The sequence below is a fragment of the Neophocaena asiaeorientalis genome, unplaced genomic scaffold, assembly GCF_003031525.2.
Source record: "Neophocaena asiaeorientalis asiaeorientalis breed wild unplaced genomic scaffold, Neophocaena_asiaeorientalis_V1.1 scaffold70, whole genome shotgun sequence".
Lineage (NCBI taxonomy): Eukaryota > Metazoa > Chordata > Mammalia > Artiodactyla > Phocoenidae > Neophocaena > Neophocaena asiaeorientalis.
The window spans coordinates 6,061,133-6,084,569 of record NW_020175410.1 but is presented as its reverse complement, the minus strand read 5'-3'; positions in this window follow the sequence as shown (position 1 = coordinate 6,084,569).

Genomic DNA, 23,437 nt, shown 5'->3' with positions numbered 1-23,437 from the left:
ACTGGTCCTTTGCAACTATCAAAACTGGCTTTGCTGTCATAGTTGGCTTGGAAATTGCTTTATATCCTGCTAAAGCTGCTGCCTTGTTTTGGGTAAGAGAAGTAGTCGGCTGTTTTAACCTGCAAGGCCTTAAACTCTCAGTCTGCATCCCAGTTAGAGGCAGAGATGGTTGAGCTTATCAGAGCAATATTGCCTCTATCTCAGCTTGCCCCTAGCCAATTCTATCCTAAGTAAAGTCCTCACTTCTAAAACCTGTGGAAAGCAACAATAACAACAACAAAAGTTTGAATTCTTATTTTCCCCAAGGTTTTGAGAAAAGCAGGCAGATGGACTGCCTTCCAAGAGACCTTTGGGGATGGTGTTCCCAAATGTTTTTGATGACATAATTGAGATCACCAGCTTTCCAAACTGCAATGAGTTCTTGTTACCTGGCAATTTACACTAATCCAACACCATGTTATTTGCAGTATTCCATTTCTGTTGAGAAAATTTGAATTCCTTAAGGTTAGATTAAGTTACAAGTGACAGAAAACCCAAACTAATGATGGACTAAAAAGGGCAACAGTATATTTCTCTCTCATTTAAACTCCTGGTGTATGGTCCAGGATCGGCTGGGTACTCCACAGGTTCTGGGTCCAAGACTCCTTCTGTTTTGTTGCCGTTGACTCTTGGTGCTTTAGATTTGGTTTTGACATCTGGAGTACATTCTCACCTCCTTATCACAATGGCCAGAGGCAGATGACCACACTTTCCAGGCTCCCTAGCAGCTAGGGTTCCAGAGGTAACGTTACTTGTGCCAATGAGATGCACTCATGAGAGATTTGGAAAGTGGAAGTCGGACAAGAGGTTATCTTACAATGGTGGATACGGTGGTGGCTCGCAAACAATTTCCAAGAGATGTGAGTACCTGCAGAAGTCATATTCTAAACACTACTCCTTAGTAGCATGGGCAGCCAAGGTGATGGCAGAGGGGACAGCAACAACAGCAGCTGCCAGACCTCTGCCTCTCGGGACAATGACGTGAACTTAAAACCAACTGTCCTGTGGTGGTTCTCTGACTTCCACTCCTCCAACCCTTCTGATTATTTTGTAAGCACTTAATTCACAGTGCTAAGTCCTTCTCTGCTTGGATACCTGGAGTGGTTTCTGTTTCCCGGCCTGAACTCTGGCTGATATATCTACTGTGTTGTCCCTCTCACATGTCTGAAGCTGAAGCAAGCTCGCCACTCCCACATTTATATTTCCATCTGAAGAAAGGAAGGGAGGGTAGTAGAGGGAAAGCAGTTTCCTCTTAAGGGCATGACCTCAAAGTAGCACACATCACTTCCTCTAAGAAACATCGAACAGTCACATGGTCACATCAAGCTACACATCAGAGTCACATCAAGCTACACATCAAGGTCACATCAAAGTAGGCCAGAAGAGTAGACGCCAGCAGGGCAAACATATGATCAGCTAAAACTTGGAAATTTTAATTGATGAAAGGAAAAAGAGGAGAATTAGATATCAGGGGACAATTAGCAGCCTCCACGAAAGATCTCAATACATCACCCACTTTCAGCAACAAGGCCATGGTCATTTTAACTACAGAAAGGAAACATACTGAAAAAAGAAGTAAAAAGAGTAAAAAAAAAAAACCAGACAATGTTAAGTATCACTATTTCAGTAGCTGCCAACCACAGGCCAGAAACAGGAAATAGTCATTATGTCATAAATTTATCAATAAAACTTAAGTTATTGAAGTCCTTTCCTCTCATCCTGGCCCACTGAGATCTACTATAGCCTTCCTCACACATACTCACACACACAGGAATTCAATAAACTAGTGCATTTCAGTTTTCTTCTTTATGTTACACCAGCTTCCTTTATGTCCCCAGAGTATGAATTCACCAAGGCCTTTGTTGTTTGGGGCACAAAATTCAGTACTGTATACATTCAGAGATCTTATTTTCTTAAGAGATTTTTACTATGACCCTTAGTCATGACCTTTATTATTTCCTTTTTGTTATGACCCTTAGTCATGACCTTTATTATTTCCTTTTTGTGGCTTCTCTTTTTAAATTATTCTGTTCGAAAAAGTCAGATCCCAATTAGGAAACATTTTCTTCACAGAAGGTGGTGGCATTTTCAAAGCTCTTAGTTTAGTGCCTTAAAGAGTTTGGACAGAGAGTAGCACTTGAATCTTATAATTATCCTATGTTTGGAGCATGGATTTTTACAGGTGTGCAAGCAGGACCAAGTAATGAGAGAGGTGGCAAAACAGTTGAATTGTCACGTAATTCATTGGTCAAAAGATAATCATTAGTAGTAATAACAACGGGTCTTTAGGAGAACAAGAGTTTCAGTTCTGGCTCAAAATAATTTTTCCAGTCAGGATTTCAAGCATGTTTTATATACTAGCTGCACTGTTTTATCCAATCATTTAGCTCTCAATTCACCCAGAAAATATATCATATAATTCTGCCATATTTCTTACCACAGAAAATATGAGATTGTAGAACCATAAAGCCCATCTTGTTCAGCCTCCTATTCAAGAAACAGTTTTACCTCTATTGACCATTGTCCCACATACTTCGTCAAGCCCACCCACCAAAAAAATGGTGCCTCAGCTTGCCATCTGTAAAATTGGAATAATAGAACCTACTTCAAATGGTTGTCAAAAGGATTCATTAGTTAATATTTGTGAAACCCTTAGAACAAGGCCTGGAAAATATTGAATATTAAATAAATATTTGTTAAATCTAAACAAACTCCTTAAGAGAAGGAACTCTGTGTCCAAGGGAATGGCACTTAGAAGGGGAGACCCTGTGCCATGTAGAGAGCAATCCCCTGGAGAACATCCTCTTCTGAGGCCTTCAATTTAGTTTTCCCTCTCTCTTATCCATAGCACAAGCTTTCTGCCCCTTTGATACTTCACCCATCAACCACTGCAGTAGCTATTCACATTTCCCTAAGACCAAAATTAAACACTCAAATAAGTGTACAAGATAATGTCTACAAAGAACATAAGTAGTTGATGAATCTAATTTAGAAAACTATATTCGTTCATTTTGAATAGATATTTCACTGATGCTCAAAACACTCTTAGATCATGCCCCTTCTCCGTTCAAATCCACTCAGGGTAAATACCAAAGTCCTTACAAAATATGGCCCCTTAAGGCCTCTCCAATTTCTCTTACTTGGCTTCCATTGCCCTTCCTGCCCCAGCCCACTTCACAATGCCACTCCACATTGGGCTCCTTCTGGTCCCCCAACATATTGACTACACTCCCATCTCAAGACTTTTGCTTTTGTCCCTCCCTTGCCTAGAACTCTCCTGTTCTGTGCCCCACATCTGCATGGCACACACCCTTACCTTCTTCAGGACCTTGTTAACAGTGAGGCCTTGTCTGGCTACCCTATGTAATATAGAACCAACCTGCCCAAACCCCCATCCATCCCCAGTACTTCTTATCCCTTTACTATTCAATATTTTCTTCTACAGCAATTATCATCAGACAAACTATATATTTACTTGCTTATTTGTTCATTCTCTGAACAACCATCCCTACACCCTGCCTCACAACACGATGTAAGCTCCATGAGCCCAGGCACTCTGGTCACTGGTGTATCCTGTCCCCAGCAACTAAAAGAATGCCTAGTACATTGTAGGTGCCCAATATTCATTGAATGAGTAAACAGATAAATAACTATATAATTAAATACATTTGGAAGATATATAGCATATTTATCTGACATTTTCTTCCCTCTACTAATCCTGCCATGTGCACAAAGCTGCCAGTTTTTCCAGTTTGGGCAGGAGTCTCCTATACTTAATAACTGAGTCAACAAATCTTGGTGAATACAGTCCTTCTCAGTACTCACCTAGTCACTGTGTCCAAGGTGTTCTCAGAGTCCAGTGTGCCCAAAACTCATCTGATCTCCCTCTTTTATGAGGATCCTGACTCAACAAGCAGTTCTAATCTCTATGATAGAGGAGATCCCTCCACCACACTTTGATAAAAGCTACATTATGTACTTAAAACATATGTCTAAAGGAAGAATGTCTAAAGAAAAAAAAAGAAAAAAAACTTACAATCTATTTGGGGAGAAAAAGGGGCACTGATTTTATCTTTGTATCCTCAACTCTAGCACAATATCCAGAAAAAGTATGCACTCTAACTTTATATAAAAGACAGTAATAATAAGTATTTAGAGCTGTGGTTGTCTAAAACAGTAGTCACAGTCACTGTAACTATTTAAATTTAAATTAATTAAAATAAATAAAATTTAAAATTCAGTCCCTTGGTTGTACTTGTCACATTTTTAGTGTACAAAAGGTACATGTGGCTAGGGACCACTGTATTGGCACAGATATAGAACATGTCCATCATCGTAGAAAGTTCTATTGGACAGCACTGGGCTAAAGGAAAAGGTGACCAGTTATTACCATATAGCCCCGTGTAGACATACTAGGTTCCCATGCCAATCTCCAACCAATAGTTCTGTAGGAGTCCAGGCAGGTTACCTGCTGATGACTCAGTTTCATGAGTTGTGAGGATTATGTGAGTCTTTTTACTTACTTAGCATAGTGTCTAGTACATAATAAATAATCAATATTTACTACTATTACTGTTGTTATTATTTTTAATGAGAGCTAAACTAGCCTGGGAAACCTTAAGAGTATAAATGGGACTTGAACTAGGCTTTGCCATCTGTGCAAGATTTAAGTAGGCAGATGAAAATGCATAATGTGGAGGCAGTTAGAATAGAGACCAGACGAGAGTACAAAGAACCTTCAATGGACCATGGTAGGCAGTTGCCGACCATCACATTCCCCCCACAAAATGACTCACTTTTCTTCTGAAATAGAGTCAGACGCTGGGGAAAGAGTTAAGCTCCTCTCTAGCAAATTATCTATGATTTTGAAGAGGACAATGGAAAAGGAAATGAGCATATTAGGTGATAGCGTGTCACCAATCTACTGAATAGTTGATAGCCCCATTCACTAAAAGGGACCTACCTGTTGAGCTGTAAAGGATTAGAAGTTCAAAGAAAAGATGACAGTGACTCTCCAGTACACTGTCATCTGTGCAGCATCCAGAAACCTGGCAGAAAATAGGCTTTTGCTCAGCTATTCTGAGTCATCTAATCAGTAAAACCTAGTGCTTTGTCCCAGTAAACATCAAGTAGTGCAGAGCACCGCTTTATAATGCCCTCCAAAGGATGAATTCAGAAACAAAACTGTCTGTGAGTCCAAGAAAGACCCATTATATTTTTTTCAACAAATATTCATTGAGCACCTACTTTGTGTCCATAGTGTCCTAGGTGTGTGGGGTAATAATAGATCAGTGAACAAAACCTCTGCCCTCATTCAGCCTACATTCTAGCAAGTCTGCTTAGTTCTACTTTTTAATGAAGTTATAACAACCAAAGAATAATTAACTTATTTACTAAGTAAATATGACTAAAATTTAATAACAGAGGTATAGGTTAAAATAGTAAATAATGTTTAAAGCTGATTTTACTCACTGTAAAAGGGGAAAATGTGAATGCTATCAAAATGGGTTTTTTATAGGCCATTTTGTAAGAGCTGATCCCTTACTTAAAGAAGCTTATAAGCTGCTTTCTCTAAAAATAGAAAATAGTAAAGAAGTTGAATATTAGATCAATAAATTGATGTAATAGCAACAAACAACAAAGAATAATAAATAAGCTTAAAATTAGAATTTTTATTTTATCTTGAAGCATAAATTGAGGACATTAGATAACCCTCTGAATTGTTTTCTGCATTGAAAGTAATAATGTAACGATCACTTTGGATTTCTCTATGCCCCTACACTTCCTGGTAACTTAGCATAATTTTTGAAAAGTGTGAATATTCAAGTAAATAATTTCTTAGATTATTGTAGCCCATGCAATTCTATCACCCATATTCTAGTTATTTCTACATTTTCATTTTATCCTGGGATATATAGAATAAAAAATCAATGATCTATCCATATGTTCAGTATTATAAGCACCTGGAATATCAGATATATAAGATAAACTTTAACTTAGTCATAAAATTCATAGATTTCAAAACTAAAAGTTCTTTAGAGATTACTTTTCCAATTTCATTAGCTTTTAATTTAACCCTTTCCTGCAAGCTTCTCAAACCCATGGGAAATTGTTAGCTATTGCCACATGATTCTGTGTAACCACCAACCTCAAAAGACCAGTGAAATGAAACAATAAACATGTATTTATCACTCCTGAATTTGCAGGTCAGCTATGGGAGCTCTGCTTCATGTATCTATCATCTTCTTCTTGGGATAGCAGGAGAGCCTGGCAAGCTCTTCTCTTGGTGGTGGCAGAAGTTCAAGAGAGCAAGCAAGCACATGTCAAGCCCCTACCTGCTAACGTCCCATAGGCTGAAAGTACACTGGCCACCTTGAAGTGGGGACGGGGAACATTAAAGTTCCATGGCAAAGTGTGTAGATGTAGAAAGAAGAGAAGAACCAGAGTCAATAATTCCATCTACCAAGATTAGATATACAACAAAGCATGAGTGTAATGAAATAAACACAGGCTCCATCTCTGTAGTAGTCTCATATATTCCAGTTCAAGACAACCTCAACAACCTGGAACATTTCTGTGGTACGGACAACTTGGTAAGAGAGAAAGTGTATATTACTTTTTATGAAGTAATATATGAACTTATAACTTGGAGATATATCTTCACACAGTAATGACAGTTTATACTTTTCAAAAGAAACTATTTGGTCATTACAGCTACAACTTTTTATTATTGTTATAAGTTAAAGTGGCTACATGATGGTTTTGAAAAGAGAACTTACAACTTGAATGTTCAAGATGGGCCAGACACTGAAAAGTTTAAAAATAATCTTAAGTTCTCATTAAGACAAAAAAAAACTGTAGTAACCAAAGTAAAGGGATATAAACTCGATATGAACACAACCGTTGCTTTTTCCCAAAACACTCTAGCTATGTTTCAGGAAACACATTATGTTTGATTCTACCACATTATGTTTGATTCTATCACTTATGGTATGAACAAGAAATTTCATATAAGAGTCCAATCAAGGAATATTTTATGCTTTTCTTGGTTTAGAAGGAAAACACTTTGTGTGTGTTTGTGTGTGTGTGTGTGTGTGCAAATTAAAACATCCAAACCAAATGTCACCTTCAAAACTAGGCACCAGTAAAAGCCCTATACTTATTTCAACATGGAAGCCAGTACCAAAACAGTTTCAAAATTCCTTATTTGGAACTCCTATCTGAGCCAGTGGTATGTTCTTTCTATTCAGTGTCCTTAGCTTTTTTTCAAATTGAATTTGGCCAAAATAATTCAGAGCCAATTCTGACCACAAAGTAATAGAGCAGATGTCCTCATGAGACTCAAAAAGCTAATTGAGAAGTGTTTCTTAAATACACTGTCTTAAAAAAATACCACTTATTTAAATGTATGAATTATATTGAGTTTATTTAAAAATATGTTGCATGCAAAAATAAAATTAAATAAATAAAAATATGTTGCATGCAAATAAGAGAAACTGACCCTGTCAGTATATAATATATAATATATCGAGTATACTATGCAGCTCTCAGTATCTGTAGGGAGACTGGAGAACCAGGCCTAGAAATTTGGCAGGAACCAGATACTGCAGGTAAAAGCCATGGGCAGAGTAAGGAGATTCAGCTGCTGCCTCCTTTGTTGGTCATCTTGTCCTGCACCATGGATACTGTCATTGCTCAATCTTGTCCCTGATGGATATTTCTGCCACTGGACACCTCATATGGTGCAACTAAAAACTAAAGAATCTCCTCCTTATGTCTCTTGCTCCTGATTGAGGTCCCAGATTTGAGCATCCATTTAGCTAAGCCAGGGGCCAGGCAGTGGACAGGGAGTGTTTGACCCCCTTGGCTTCAGGAATGGGAGGCAAGATCTGGAAAAAATAAAAAACAGATGCCCTTTCTGTCAGTCATAGCTCTCATATCCTGCCAAATTCTGTTATTTGCAATTCAGAGTTATTCATGTGAAATTCATGTGATCGAGGATTTTTTTACACATTGAATTTCAGGACTACATGCACTGAACCCCATAGAAAGTCTTACGATGTAAAATAACTTCCTCACATCAGATGGATAAGTAAAAATTAAGACCAAGAGGTTAGATTTCTTTTTGCAAACAAGTAGGTGTGGGAGTATTCTAAGCTGGCTTCCTCATTTCTTCAGAAAAATAATGAGAATATTTTCTTCTGTCATTACATTGACTATTATTTCCATCATAATCATCAGAGCTACCTTTTCCTTAGCACTTTCTATATCCCATCACTGTGTTAATGCTTCACAAACATTATGATCATTTTGTCTTTATAAAACCACTGCAAGGTAGGTATTTTAATCAACATTTCACAGGTTTGGAAACAGAGGCAAGGAGGCTAACTGACTCATCTAAGGTTCACGGGTCTGTCTGACCAAGAGCCTCAGTTCATCTCCGCCACTCTATAAAGTCTCATCAAAATGTCTCTTCAAAAGAATGTCAAGGTTAAAGCCATTAGAAGGAAAATTCAAGTGAGAGAGCAAAAGGGAAGAGCTGCCCCTATTTACTTCATTCTGTGCATTTCCCTAGGAATACACTGACATGTTTTGAACTGTATTACTATTAAATTATTACTATTACTATTAGATTACTATTGCTGTTTTCAGTTGGTGTTTTATTTCTAAAATCTTAGTGGCAATGATCATATGTTTGGCAGATGCTTTAGGTACCATAGACACAAAACATTTCTTCCCCAGATACCGCACCTAAATTATACTGCAAACAAATTGTTAGCAGTAAGAAAACCCTTTTTCTGAGCAAAAAGGAGCATCCATAGACATATTTTTCTTTGAACTAATCAGTTTATGCATATATACATAAGGGAGTTAATGAACTCACCCTAACCAAGGATTAATAGCATTTTGTCATTATCAACACTTTATCCCAAAGATGGAAGAAACATTTTACCAACAGATTTGCTAATCCAGAAAACTGTCTTTTAAGGGAGAATGACTTTGTTCCCCATCTAACAGAAGCAGAAATCAAAGTCTAAAGAGGATGAAGTTCTGAGGAAAAGTATCACAAAGGAAAAATCTTAGGTCGTGTGTGTTCTATCTTGGTATATGCATATCACTAGACCTCACCACATCTGTGGTCCATTTTATAATGAGACTACAACTACTGTAGCACAGTGAGTATTGCCCAAATGAAAACTTCAGTTCCTGAATCAAGCAAAGCTCCTGTTCACCCAACATTTACATTGCTTCTGTCCATTTCTAGAATTAAAACGCGAAGAATTATCTTACTTTCAAGGAAACAAATTGAGCAAACGTTCCCATGAAAAAACTTTCATTTATACTCAGAAAAACAAAGAACAGGTATTTACTAGAAATATCAGACATACATGCATCAACTTTAAGTGTCTGAAAGACAGAAAGAGGCCTTTGTTAACAGAATGTACCTCTTTGTTTAACAGCTCTTTGCCAATTTTCTAAACTGCGAATATACTGGTTGGATGACAGTTCTTTCTCAAAGCCATCTGTTCCTCTGAGTCAGTCCTGTGGGAAATAGTTTATACTAAATTTGTCACATCACACCTTATTTCCAGGTCAACAGAGTGACAGCAGTAGAATTCCAACTCTTTTGCTTATTCTATTTAACATGGAGGTTAGCATACACCAGCAAATAAGTTTTGAAAGTTTTGGGACCACAGTATGGTGGCTGGCTTCACAAGCATGTGTCTGAGCCAAACTGACCAAGATTCCTACCGTCATTCCCACCAACAGATGTCATTCCTGACAATAAAACCCTTTCCAGTGGCCTATAGTTCTATTCTTCTAGGACAACACTATGAGTAAGATTTTGATGAACTCACTTATCTCTTCCATCTGCGATACATGAATGGATAAAAAAGAGAAAGTGTTTGATTACAAGCATAATACTATTTAAGCTATATTCATGAGAATTCTTTTGAGTACAAGTTACTGAAGCCCAGTGCAATGAAATACAAATTACAGCTTCAGTCTCTGGATGAGTGTGGGGCTACCTTCTGCAGGAAGACAGCTTATCTCAGATGTCTAACCCTGAACCAATTATCTTTGGAACAAGTTAGAATACAGCAGCTCTGAAGAGCACACCTTGGATGGGGAGGTGTAGAGGGAGGTGGGAAGTTGCAGGAATGCTAGGCAATCAGTCCTGTAGTGGCCCATGATATTTTCTTCTGTGGTTTAAACTTGGATACTGGCTAAAAAAGAGTTCACTTCTGAAACAAGAAAGTGCAAAGCCTACTTCAAAGTCCTGGCCATTTTGGACTTCCCTGGTGGCGTAGTGGTTACGAATCTGTGTGCCAATGCAGGGTGCATGGGTTCGAGCCCTGGTCTGGGAAGATCCCACATACTGCAGAGCAAGTAAGCCCGTGCACCACAACTACTGAGCCTGAGATCTAGAGCTGGCAAGCTACAACTACTGAGCCTGTGCGCCTAGAGCCCGTGCTCTGCAACAAGAAAAGCCACTGTGATGAGAAGCCCACGTACCACAATGAAGAGTAGCCCCCACTCACTGCAACTAGAGAAAACCCATGTGCAGCAACAAAGATCCAATGCAGCCATAAACAAATAAATTTATTTTTAAAAAAGTTCTGGCCATTTTAATAAGCTACTATGTAATCTAACTAATCAAATCAGTCAGTTGACAATCTAAACATACCAGGATAAACTCAAAATTCAGTGGCTCTACAATGCCAAACTCAGCCTTTCTCCTCCTCTAGATCTTGTTTGTAGAGCAAAGTTATGTCCTAAAGTTCTATTTTTTATGATTACATTCTTCTCTCCGTTGAATTGAATGTGGGATTACATCTTTTATCTAACTTGAAACTAGTATATTCTGGATTCATACACAGTCAAAAAATGGTATTTAAACTACAAAGATTACATTATTAATCTAGTAGTTGAAGTTTTTTCTAAATTATAAATGAGCACTACATTTTAATAGGTGAGCTCTGTTTTGAGTCAATTTTAGTTTCAGAAAACAAATCATCTGATTCATCCAAATAAGCAATACACTTTGCTTCTTACTTATTCACCTACTGTTTCAAATTCTTCTGCCAATAACAAAAGACGTAATTGAGCAAATGCAATTTTTGACCATTTTAAATACATATTAATATGTGTAATATGCAAATATAATTGTGTAATATATTTTTATTGCAGTACCCATATTATGTATTTACATGTAACATTTATGTGATACATGAAATATGTTATAAATATATTAAATGATTTCCTAAAGAACAGTATATTTGGGGAAAATCTTCATAAGGACCCATCATTAAGAATAAAATGAAACCATAGAGAAAATATGTTCTATAATATCACTATTGTTTTGGTTTTTTTATGTTCCCACCAATATTAATTTCTCCATATCCCATTTCTTCAGTCTAACTACAAAATAACACAAAAGCCTGGAGTCAATGCTATCACCTCATCATCCTGTTATTTCCTTAAAGTATACATTTCTCATAAAGGGTGTTATAGTGGTCCACAATTCACTTTTTTCATATACAATTCCACTTTTATAAATACTTATTTTTTAACAGTAAAATTAATTTTCAAAAAAAACAAACCAAGAGCCAAGAGACCTAAGATCTAAAGCTAGGTCCACCTGTAACTCATTTTGTGACGTTGATCAAATCACTTAACTTCTTTAGAATCATTCTAAAATAAAGATGTTAATCATTTCCTCAAGCTTGAAGGCTACAGTTATCAAGATTTATATTTACAAAATTCTAACCATCCTCAGAGACACTCTTTAATGGAAACACTACATAATAGCTGATAAAAATTATTGAGAAACTCTTTTTATAATGCCATTCTTCTACACACTCTGGATAATGCTGCATCTTCTCTGAAAAATCTGGAAACAATTATTTTGACCATGCAGAAGTAGATATGAAGCAAGAAGTGTCATCACAGAAACAAGCAGGTCAGGAACCATCTTTTGTAAAGGGCTCAAGACTGACCAACTATCATCAATTTCCCATATTGACATTTTACCAAAAAACAAAAACAAAAAAACACACCAATAACTTATTTTAAAAACTGAGTATTCTTCCAAAAATGTATAAAAGCAAGTAAAAAATTCCATAATGGCATTGATAGACTCATTGATGGCTCCAAGTTACCGTTTACTCTGTAACACTTTGCTGAACATTTGACCTATGTGACCATATTTAGTTCTTACAACTTCCCCATGTGGTAGGTCACTTTATTTCCATTTTACTGAGGCTTGAAGTTAAAACTATTGTCCCAAGCTATTAAATATTGGAGTCGAAACTCAATACTAGGTCTGTCAGAGAAAGAAGCAGAATGTAAAAAGAAATGATACAAGTGAACTTACTTTCAAAACAAACAGACTCACAGACTTAGAGAAAGAATTTATGGTTATCAGAGGGGAAGGGCTGGGGGAAGGGATAGTTAGGGAGTTTGGGATAGACATGTATACACTGCTATACTTAAAATGGATAACCAACAAGGAACTACTGCAGAGCACAGGGAACTCTGCTCAATATTATGTAACAACCTAAATGGGAAAAGAATTTGAGAAAGAATAGATACATGTACATGTAAAACTAAATCTCTTTGCCATACACCTGAAAATATCACAACATTGTTAATCAGCTATACTCCAAAATAAAATAAAAAGTTAAAAAAGAAAAGAGAAACAAATACTAGGTCTGTCAGATTCCAAGTCTCATGCTCTTACCATTTCTGCAATATTGTGTCACTTCACTTCATAGCAATGCATATGATTTGCAAATAGCATGCCCAAAAGTACAGAAGAGACTATTTGGGTATATTTCTTTTGCCTTTTTGCAAACAGACAAACCTATATACTAATGGATGTATATTGCAAACTGCACCACAAATTACAATATCCACAAATTACAGAGACTCTATATTTAATTTTTGAATATCCCAAACATTCATAAAATAATGAAAAAGACACCCGTAAGCCTACCATCTAGATTTATGAAACATATGAAAATAAGTTACCATATTTGCTTCAGATTTTTTTAAAGAAATAAGAATGCATTGTAGTGATGGAAAAGTATTTTAGACAAAAATTAAGTGTCTGCAGTAAGTGTCGATATCGATTTAGTTGCTTAAATTATCACATTCAGAATGTATCAGAAATGTGAAAAGTCTCTTCTCTGTCATTATTTCCCTTAACTGGGTTAAAAATCAATGTTGTGGTTTTTTCCAGAAGCAAATTTTCTTTTGATACCTATTTATTTCTAAAAATGGAGTCACAAGAAAGTTCTACCTTTGGAAAGTCAAAATATCTGGTGCTTGGTTGGAAATATCTTTTCCTAGGATGTCTAGACTAATAAACATAGCATATTGTCTTATTGCCACAGGGTAAGTTGCTTACTGAGAGGGTAAATTCTTCTTCTATTTGGTGACAATATAAGTTGATGTTTAATTTGTGTGACAGATTTTTCATATCTTCCTCATAGAATTAGAGTGCGGGCAAGGGCAGAAATTATGATGACCAGGTCAATTAAATATCACCAAAAGTTTATAATATAAAATAAGTTTGGGGAAAAGCATCCAGCTTTGTTATAGGCGACTTTACATTATAACACTAATATGAAGATATTGTACTGTATTTTTCACAAACTATTTTATCACACTTTTGTGTATGAACTATTCCATAGCTTTTTATACATGTTTAATACTTGATTTTACATGCTTCTTGGTGATTTTATTTTACCATAATTAAAAACTTATTAAAGTGCACAAATTTTGTAAGACTGTAAAGTTTATTGTTAGGGGTCACTATTACCTCTGATCTTAATAATATTCTCAGTAAATATTAATATTCATGTATAAAAAAGTTTAGGTACAACTAAAGCCCCACTCACTCTCAATCCTTTCTCCCTAGAAGTAATAACTACCCTAACATTTGTGTTATCATTTCCATGAATATTATTATACTTTTACCACAAATGTACATGTGGTATTTTAAAATATTTTGTGTAGTTTTACATATTTTCATAAATATAATTACATTATATGTATCATTTTATAACTTGCTTTTCTCAGTCAACTTTATCCTTTTGAGAATTATCCTGTTGATACCTGTAATAATACATTTACTTTCTATTAGACTTCTACCTTCCTGCCTTCAATGATTTCTTGATTCCCTGATTTTATCTATTTAATAGACTTTATTAAGTAAATTGCAAATCAGTAATATGCCACTTAATCTCTCGGGACAGTAATGTTTAGTTTAAAAAAACACACTCTTTAATAGCAACAAGATAGTTTTGCTAACCCAGTTTGTAAAACGTTACTTTCTGGGTCCAACTGAATTGCTTGTAGGAATGAAATCTCTCTTTCAGTGACTATATTTCATTAACAACAGCCCATTGTATTTTAATTATAAAGTAAAAATGTTCTTCCCTGTGAGTTAGTTTAAATACTAGTCTTTCAATTTGTGATAGCTGCACGTGAATTGGAAAATGAAGTCATGAAGATCAGCTGCAGAGTTCTCAAATAAAGACCAGAGGTGCCAGAGGGGCAATAAAAGAGAAAATATAAGGTTAAGAGAAAAATGCATACAAAGAAAATGATCAGGTTACCCACTCTGACTGGGGTTCAACACTGAAATCATGTTCATTTTGCCCTGAGTCACTTTCCCTTATCTACAACTGAGGTATCATTTTAGTTTGCCCAGTACTCTCTGTCCTTTATCAGTACAATCAACTAACCAAACACTTTCAGCAATCTCTTCAGTTCTCTCTCTCCTCCTTGAACTTCATAAAACTTCTTGCACCACAAATATGAAACACAATCAGCTTCTGTCATTTGTGTTTCATATTTGCCCAGGAAGTGCAGTCCAAACTAAAGTTGGCTTTTTTTTGTAATGGGGTTCCTTTAATAGTCTTTTTATTTCTTTTTTTTTTAAATAAAATAAGCTCTGTCCTGCCTGTAATTTTTAGGTTGCATCTTGTTTGAACATGGGGATGGTTGATGTGAACAAGAGAACTCCATTTGAGTAAAACGGTCTCATTCCTGAAGCTACATTGTCACTGACCAAACATAAACAGTCCATGACCGGGAAAATTGAAATTAAAGAAATCATTAACTAGGGTATCATTTTTATTTCAATTGAAAGATAAAAATTATTGTTTATTAGCCGATGAAGGTCCTTGGCTTTTCTGAAAACTGTTATTCCCTAAAATTACTGACTTGAGCATAGAGTAGCCACATTTACCAAGTCAATATCTCTCATCTTCGTATGGTTCTTGATGGTCTACAATGAGTTTTCAAAGCACAATACCATTTGATCCTTAGAGCCAGCAGATGACATAAATGGAAAACATAGTCTTAATAATTTTAGGTGAGTAAATTGTTTTTAATCAAATCTATGTGACTTGCAGGTCCCAGAGCAAGTTAAGTGGGAGAGTTAGCAGTGAAACTCAGGGCTGCTAACACCCGGTAAACAACGTAAAGGATTTTTTAAAGATTTTTTCATATCATTTATTTTGCCATTTGTATTGGTTTGCTAGGACTGTCAATATTACACTTTAGGTTCTTCCAATTATTACCATAAAAAACTAAGAAGACATAGTGACTCACATCCCAGAGACACTCAATAGATACAGTTTAAATGTGAGTGGATAAATGAATTCTCATACGTGAGCAGATGCTGTAATTGCTAAAAGAAGCATTAAACACAATGCACCTTTTGGAAGTTTCTAATAATTGTTATTTGGCAAGTTCCTTAGTAAGACAAATGTTTCCATTTTAAGGTTATGGGTACATTACAATTTTTCTTCTCTCGCTAGACTCCAGCAATTCAAAAACATTTGATTTTCAGGTAAGCCTGTCCTATAGAATCAGCTACAAGCAAATCATTTTTCCAACCAATTCATTCACACTTCTAAAGGAAATATTCTCTCTCCTGGGCAAGCAATAACACCAGCAGACAGTTCAACAGCAGCAGGAGACATTTTTCAGAGATAATATGTGGTGTCTGATCAAGTGGTATCACCAAAGACAAGTGGAAATTGATTAATTTTAATACTACATTATGGCACTGTGGTCATTGCAGACTTCCCATGAATATTGCTCCTTTCTAAATTTCTCAACTATTCACATTAATTCAGTTTTAAGAGATAAATAGCAGCCTTTTGTTTTTTGCTTTTAAAATGACCTTATTCCTTAAATGCTAAACATTTAACATGTAAGGATTAAGGAAAAAGGTAGTCTCAATTTTAGGTACTTGAAAGTGTGTTAGTTGCTTACCATACATCGTGTTAATTTGCACTATAAGTCTTCCAGGAGGATATTATTTTCCCTGCTAAACATATAAGGGAATTCAGACTAAAAGATATTAAGTCTGCATGTCCGGTTATTTGAACCAAGGTTGTCACCATCCAAAGTTCATGGTCTTCTAAAAACATGGGCTGGATCCACTTTTTATGGTATATTATTGGTCAACCTGTGGACCACATGAGCATTCAGTGTTTTCTCACTTTCAGGATCACAATTTCTCACTCTGTCCTAGACCATGAAAATAGGGAAGTTCTCATTGTGGTCAGCATTCTCCACTAAAGAGGCCTGAGCTTCTGGGATCCAGGCAAAAGCCTCATGAGTTAGTCCTAAAAGAATTCAAGCACCCACATACATATATTCAACACCTGAAATCCGTTCCAATATCAGGCAAGATTGAGATTAGCTGCTTAGTAACAAGTTCCCTATCTCCTCCCGTTTCCTTCATCTCTGCTCCCTCTTTGCCACTAAAGTCTGCAACTGATATTTACTTTAACTGGATTTTATGAATTGTTGAGGAAAGCAGAAAGAACCTCCTTAAAGTTTGATTTGCCTGGATTTTCATGTCTGACACTTTGGAGTCACAACTTTTGAGAACATAGAGAGCTATGTACATTTCTACCCCCCAAAATGTAAATTCACAAATATTCAGACAACTCCAAATATAATTTCAAAGAGAGAGCTAAAATGATCCCATTTTGCCTCAGATGGACTTTCTATGGGCAGTGTTTTCATGCTTCTTAGAATCATTAAGGATCTTAGATGTCAAGAAATAAAGAAGAAATTAAATTTGGAGGGACATCACACACACACTTGGAGAACTGTCCAGACGATTTAGGATTTTAGAACTCAATAAGTAAATTCACTTGTGGAGATATTTTGCTGACAGATTATTAGGAAATTCTGGGTTTCCTTGAGGAACTCAAGTTCTTTTATAGCACAAATATGAATGCATATAATTCTCAGTACTTAACACTCATGTGAAAAATAATGTCAAAATACTATTTTGATTGAAATTTTCACTTTCAACTGATTTATACGGTGCTGTGTAGAAAACCTAAGTTGCTAGATTTTAGGTAAATATAATAAACAAACTTGTTTATATATTAAACAGCACAATCGTAATGCTGAAGTTCAATATTTCTGAAAATGCAAGCATACCTTGGGTTTTAGAAGTGTAGAAACATTCATGAATAACACAATCAAGAAGGTGGTTGCTTCACCTATGAATTGCAAAATAAAATAAAATAAAAATATAATTCTCAGAGAAAACAAACCTTTATACATACATTTCAATATAAAATTTAGTTCGAGATCATTTATCCTTAAATGAAGAGATAGTTCTCTAGTCAAAGTAAATATTTCTGGTACGGCAGCATGTTTCTTGAAAATATTACAGAAGAAGTGATATACTAGAGAGATACATTTGAGGATTTAAGTTCCATACAACAACTTAAATGATTGTGAAGGCAGATTCTTACTCATGAGGAGTTTCTAACTGCTTTTTGCAGTGCAACCCTCTTTAAAGAGAGTCACGAGAGATAAAGAAATGTCTATAAGTAGGATTACACTCAATATGAATTACACATGAAAGAAAGACTACCTCCAGTGAACTTCATTATAAAAGAACCAAAAGACATGTCAGATGAATGGATAACTTGGAAAGTAATGTCACCATATACAGATCTGTTACTTTTGGAATCGATTTCCACATACCTTGGAGAGCCTTGTGCTATGTGTCAGTGTTCATTCCTTTAGGTTCATTTTGACTAGCTCTTACATGAAAATGTGCATTCTTTCATTGCATTGGAACAAACAAACTTCTCTTTAAAAAGTAGCTTATTACCCTATGGTGGCAAAGCAGTTTTATTGCTTTAGCCCCATAGGTTTTGTTTCAGACAGGGTACATGCCCTCAGCAAAGCAGAAATGGACTGGAATTGTAAGAATATCTATGTCCAAATAGAGTTACATGTTAATCTCTCTGAAAGGAGAGAGAGAGAAAGAGGAGCAAAGGAGTATTGTCAAGGCCTCTCTCAAGAGGATTCAGCATCTGAAGATTGGAGTATGTCTCCAGACTTGTAGTCTAGTGGCCCTAAAACACAGAAGATCTCAACCCATCCACCAGTTGGCAATTCAGGCCTGAAGACCACACAACCCACTGTTCTTGGTCCTGTTCAAGGCTCACTGAGTAACCTTCTGATCATAATTTGCCTTTGTGAGAAGACTGGCCACAGGGAGAAAATATATTGATCAGCAAACATTTTTGGATCCTCTCAACACATTCAGTTCTCAATGTAAATTAATAGATTGGCTTTCTGGTTTTTATTCATCAATCTCTATTAGTCTGTTCTGTGCAAGTCTGCCCCCTGAGGCAAATTTGTTCCTGATTCATTGAAAAATGATATTTTTAAGTTTGTCAGGCCAGGGCCAGACTCAGAAGTGAGTAAATTCTCTAAGGGAACTTGACCTAAGTGTGTGCTTTTTCCATTCGGGGAGGCAATAACCCTAGTTGTTTTATGTACAATCTGTTATTTCTTCTGTCTTCTGTCTTTATAGCTTTGACTAAGGATATATCTCTACACATGCTTTTGGGCACACAGCTTCTCAAGCAGTGTGATAAAGCCCAGTGACACAGTGTAAAAGCTACACATGTTGATGCTGTCAGGGTGGACAGCTGGGATACAGTGGGAATGCTCGGGCCAGTTGCCACCAGCCACATGCCGCCTCCTTCATTTATCCTAGAATGTCGTGTTACTGATATTATTTTCTAGGATATGAACAACATCAGGAAGCACTTACTTAAACTACTCCACTGCTCAGTCACTTAATAGATTCACATTGTTTTCATCATAAAATAATTTTAAAAATCATGACCTTCAGTCCTTTGACAAGTTTTCTCTTTTCCACACCCCTGATGTTATCTCTTATCAAAACTTAGCCATACCTCTCATCCTTCTCAGTTAAATCACCTATCACCTAATACATTCCTCTTTTCCCTAACTCTCATCCTGACTACAACCATAGCCACTCTAATTCTGGGACCACTCCCTTAATGAACCTAAACCAGAGGCAAATTGACAAAATAAGTAGCCAGTTTGATTGTCAGCTGTACTACAAAGCTCGTTCTCCAATTCTTACATAGTAATAGAAATTTATGTGAGTACATCCTACCTATCCAAAAATCACATCTTTCAGTCTCCCTTGCAGTTAGGTGTGGCACTTCAGAGTTTAAGCTGAGGTAATACTTTACTTCCTGAAAATTAAGCACACCCTGGGGGTGTCACTGTCCCTCACAACTTTACAAAAATTCAAGTGTTTTCAAATTCAAGTTTTTTCTTCAAAATATAGACTTGCACTTTTCCTGAGTAAACTGGTAAATGTACTTTTCTCTCCCTCGTTACAATCTTGAAGTTGTTCCTTATAGTTTGGCTACATGAACACTTTGCATACATTATCTCATTTCAAAGGACAAAAATGTTTTACAGTGAATGGTGGCAAGAACTGTGAAAGGTCTAAGATTTTACTCTACTTTCAAGTTAATGAGTTAGCCTGACACAGTGTCATAGATGCTGGCAGAAGACATGAGACTTCTGGGTCAGAAACAAAGAACTTTATTAGTCTTGGCACAGCAAGCAGCATGAGCTTCACATTCACATTAGTTCTCCTGTCCCCAAGGGTCTCGAGGGCAATATGTAGGGGCCCAGGTCTATGCTGCATACACAGTGGGTTTCTGTCACTGAATTTAGGAAACCCCTAATCTTTTACAATGAGCTAGAAGCAAACCCACACTTGGCCCCAGAGGAAGACATAATCTTTGTTATACAGGTCAGGAAACAAATTTTTCCTTTCCTGGAGAAGGAGACACTATCTGTCTTCTCAGGCTGTTTGTTAAACAAACATCCTTAAAAAGAATTTGAAAACAAAGGTTTTAGTGATTCTGCCCTCAACAGTTACAGATGCATAGAGAATTGTCACCTAAAAAATGACAATGGTCAGTCTTCAGCATGGGCTCTATGAGGAAAGAAATGAAAACCTCAGATTGAAGTAACTTCTATTCCCTTCCTCCTCCCCACGAATCCCCTGCCCAGGACCAAAGAAAAGAACAAGGGCAGTATTAATGATGTTTAAGGGAAAAACAAACTGTTTGCACAGCCAAAGTGGACAGAAACATCAGGTAATTATCTAGTGAACTTGGGTTAAAGAGTCACTTAACTGTGCTCTGAGAGACAAGCTCCAGTCCATTATGCAGGTAACCCTGTCCCTTCATGCCTCAGCCTCCAACAGTCCAGAGGACAAGGATTTGAAAGTGGTGCTGGGAATAAGAGGGTCTGTCAGACACTTGAATAGAGCAGTCTGGTGAAACATGCGCTTAGGGAACCAACTTGGGCACCCAGAGAAACAAATTATTTCAAAAGAGAATTCTGATTTCTCTCCTTTCTGTGGTAAATTTTTTCCTTTTTTTCACTCTTCTCCTTTTCCCTCCTCTACCTTACCCAAGCTTATATAACCCACAAGCTGACAGCACTCACTATATGACCAGAATGATTTTAAGTGATATGAATATGAACTCATTTAATACAACAACACAATGAGGGAGATTCTAGCGTTGTCTTCCTTTTACAGAAGAGGAAATTGAGGCATAAAAAAATTTAGTTACCTTCTCCAAAGTCACACAGCTAAATACATTGCATAGTCAGGATTTAAATGTAGAAAATTTGACGCCAAAGTCCATGCTCATCACTACAGGAGATCACCTCTCAGTGTTAGCACCCTGTTGTGTGATTTCCATAACCTTCTCCATGCCAAAAGAATAATATACAAAGACATAGATACCCAAGTAGGGATTTGGGAAATTTGGGGTGTTCATTTCCTAAAATTGAGATTATTATACCCTCTTATTTATGTTTTCTTGCTCTTCTTATTTAAAAATCTTCCAAAGTTAACTGACAGAATCCAATCTACACTTTCTAACTGTAGATATATGATATTCATTGCAAGGATGTACCATAATCTATTCAATCATTACTCTATTCATGGGCATCCACCTTGTTTCCATTACAGATATCCCAGCAGTAAACTCCTTATACATAAATCTTTATAGAGCCATGCTTTTATTTCTATGGGCTCAATTCCCAGGAGTAGGTCTGCTCTCTATATTAGATAAACAATGCCAGACCGAATTCTGAGTCACATTTCACCAATGACATATGAGAGTGCCCTGTGTTCACATCTCCATTAGGATAAACATGATTGCTTCTTTTAAATGGCAACAATATGATGGGTATAAAGTGATTTCTCACCGTTACTTTAAGCTGCGTTTACCAAGTAGTGAACTTCAGATTCTTAACAAATGTGATTGACCATTTGGATCTGTTCTTCTAACAATCACAGCTAAATCTTTTTGTGCACTTTTAATAGGTTTGTTTTTTTTAATTGGGTTTAAATTGTTAAACTGCTCATTTTTAATAAGGTATTTTTTTTAATAGGGTTTTTAAAATAGGATTCTTTCAATAAAGAGCTCTATTATTTATGGCCTCTTTATTATAGATATTAGTCATCTTTTTTCATTTTTATTTTAATTTTTCCCCAAATCTTTCATTTCTGTTGAATTTATTTATGGGAATTTTTATACAAAAGGGTTTTTTTTGTTTTTGTTTTTGCGGTATGTGGGCCTCTCACTGCTGTGGCCTCTGCCGTTGCGGAGCACAGGCTCCGGACGCGCAGGCTCAGCGGCCATGGCTCACGGGCCCAGCCGCTCCGTGGCATGTGGGATCTTCCCGGACCGGGGCACGAACCCGTGTCCCCTGCATCGGCAGGGGGACTCTCAACCACTGCGCCACCAGGGAAGCCCCAAAAGGTTTTAATTTATAAATATTTGAATACATTTCTGTTTTATTTCATACATTCTGAGTATCATACCTCTAATAAGAGCTCTCCAATCTCTAACTCTTATACAAACTAATATACATTTTCTTCTAAGATTTTTAATGTTTATAGTTTTAATCTATATGAAGTCTATCTGTATATAAGATGTGAGGTAGCTTATTTTCTTATTTTCTTTATTTTCTAAGCTTATTTTCTTCCAAATGGATAGCCAATTGTGCCAGAATCTTTTATTAAGTAAATCATGGTTATTCTATGAAATTAAATTTTTATCACATACTAAATTCTCCTATTTGGTGGGATATATTTTGGACATTATTCTGCTTCATTGGTCTATTTGTACATTTTTTTGTGCCAAATAACACTGCAATCAACAATTTCCTAAAGGCTGAAAGAGAGGAGAAAGGAAATAAGCAGCAATTTTTACAAACCAGCAAAAATAAATAGAAAAAGGGAAAACAGAGTAGCATATATAATAAAACAAAATCAGATAGAAGTCTGTGGTTACATGAAATGTGAGCATTTATCTCTTTCAAGCTTTGCTGCTATTGTCTCCATTGTGGCTAGCACAAATCATCAAATCACCTGGAGAGCTACACTAACGTATTTAACTATTTTATATCATAAATAGTAGAGAATCTTTTACAAGAACATGGTTTATCACAGGCTACTTTGATGTATTTTTGGAAAATCAACACCACAGTAAAGTAAACCTTTTTTTAGACTGGAGATACTGAACCAATGTCATTATTTCTATTATATGCCCCAAAGATTTTGTAGTTGACACTATGTTATCTGAAGACTATTTTACTTTATTTATTTATTTTTTTTATAGAGCAGGTTCTTATTAGTTACCTATTTTATACATATTAGTGTATATATGTCAATCCCAATCTCCCATTTCATTCCACCATAACCAACCCTCCCTCCGCTTTCCCCCCTTGGTGTCCAGACATTTGTTCTCTAAGTCTGTGTCTCTATTTCTGCCTTGTAAATAAGATCATCTATACCATTTTTCTAGATTCCACATATGTGTTAATATATGGTATTTGTTTTTCTCTTTCTGACTTACTTCACTTTGTATGACAGTCTCTAGGTCCATCCACCTCACTACAAATAACTAAATTTTGTTCCTTTTTATGGCTGAGTAATATTCCATTATATATATGTACCACACCTTCTTTATCCATT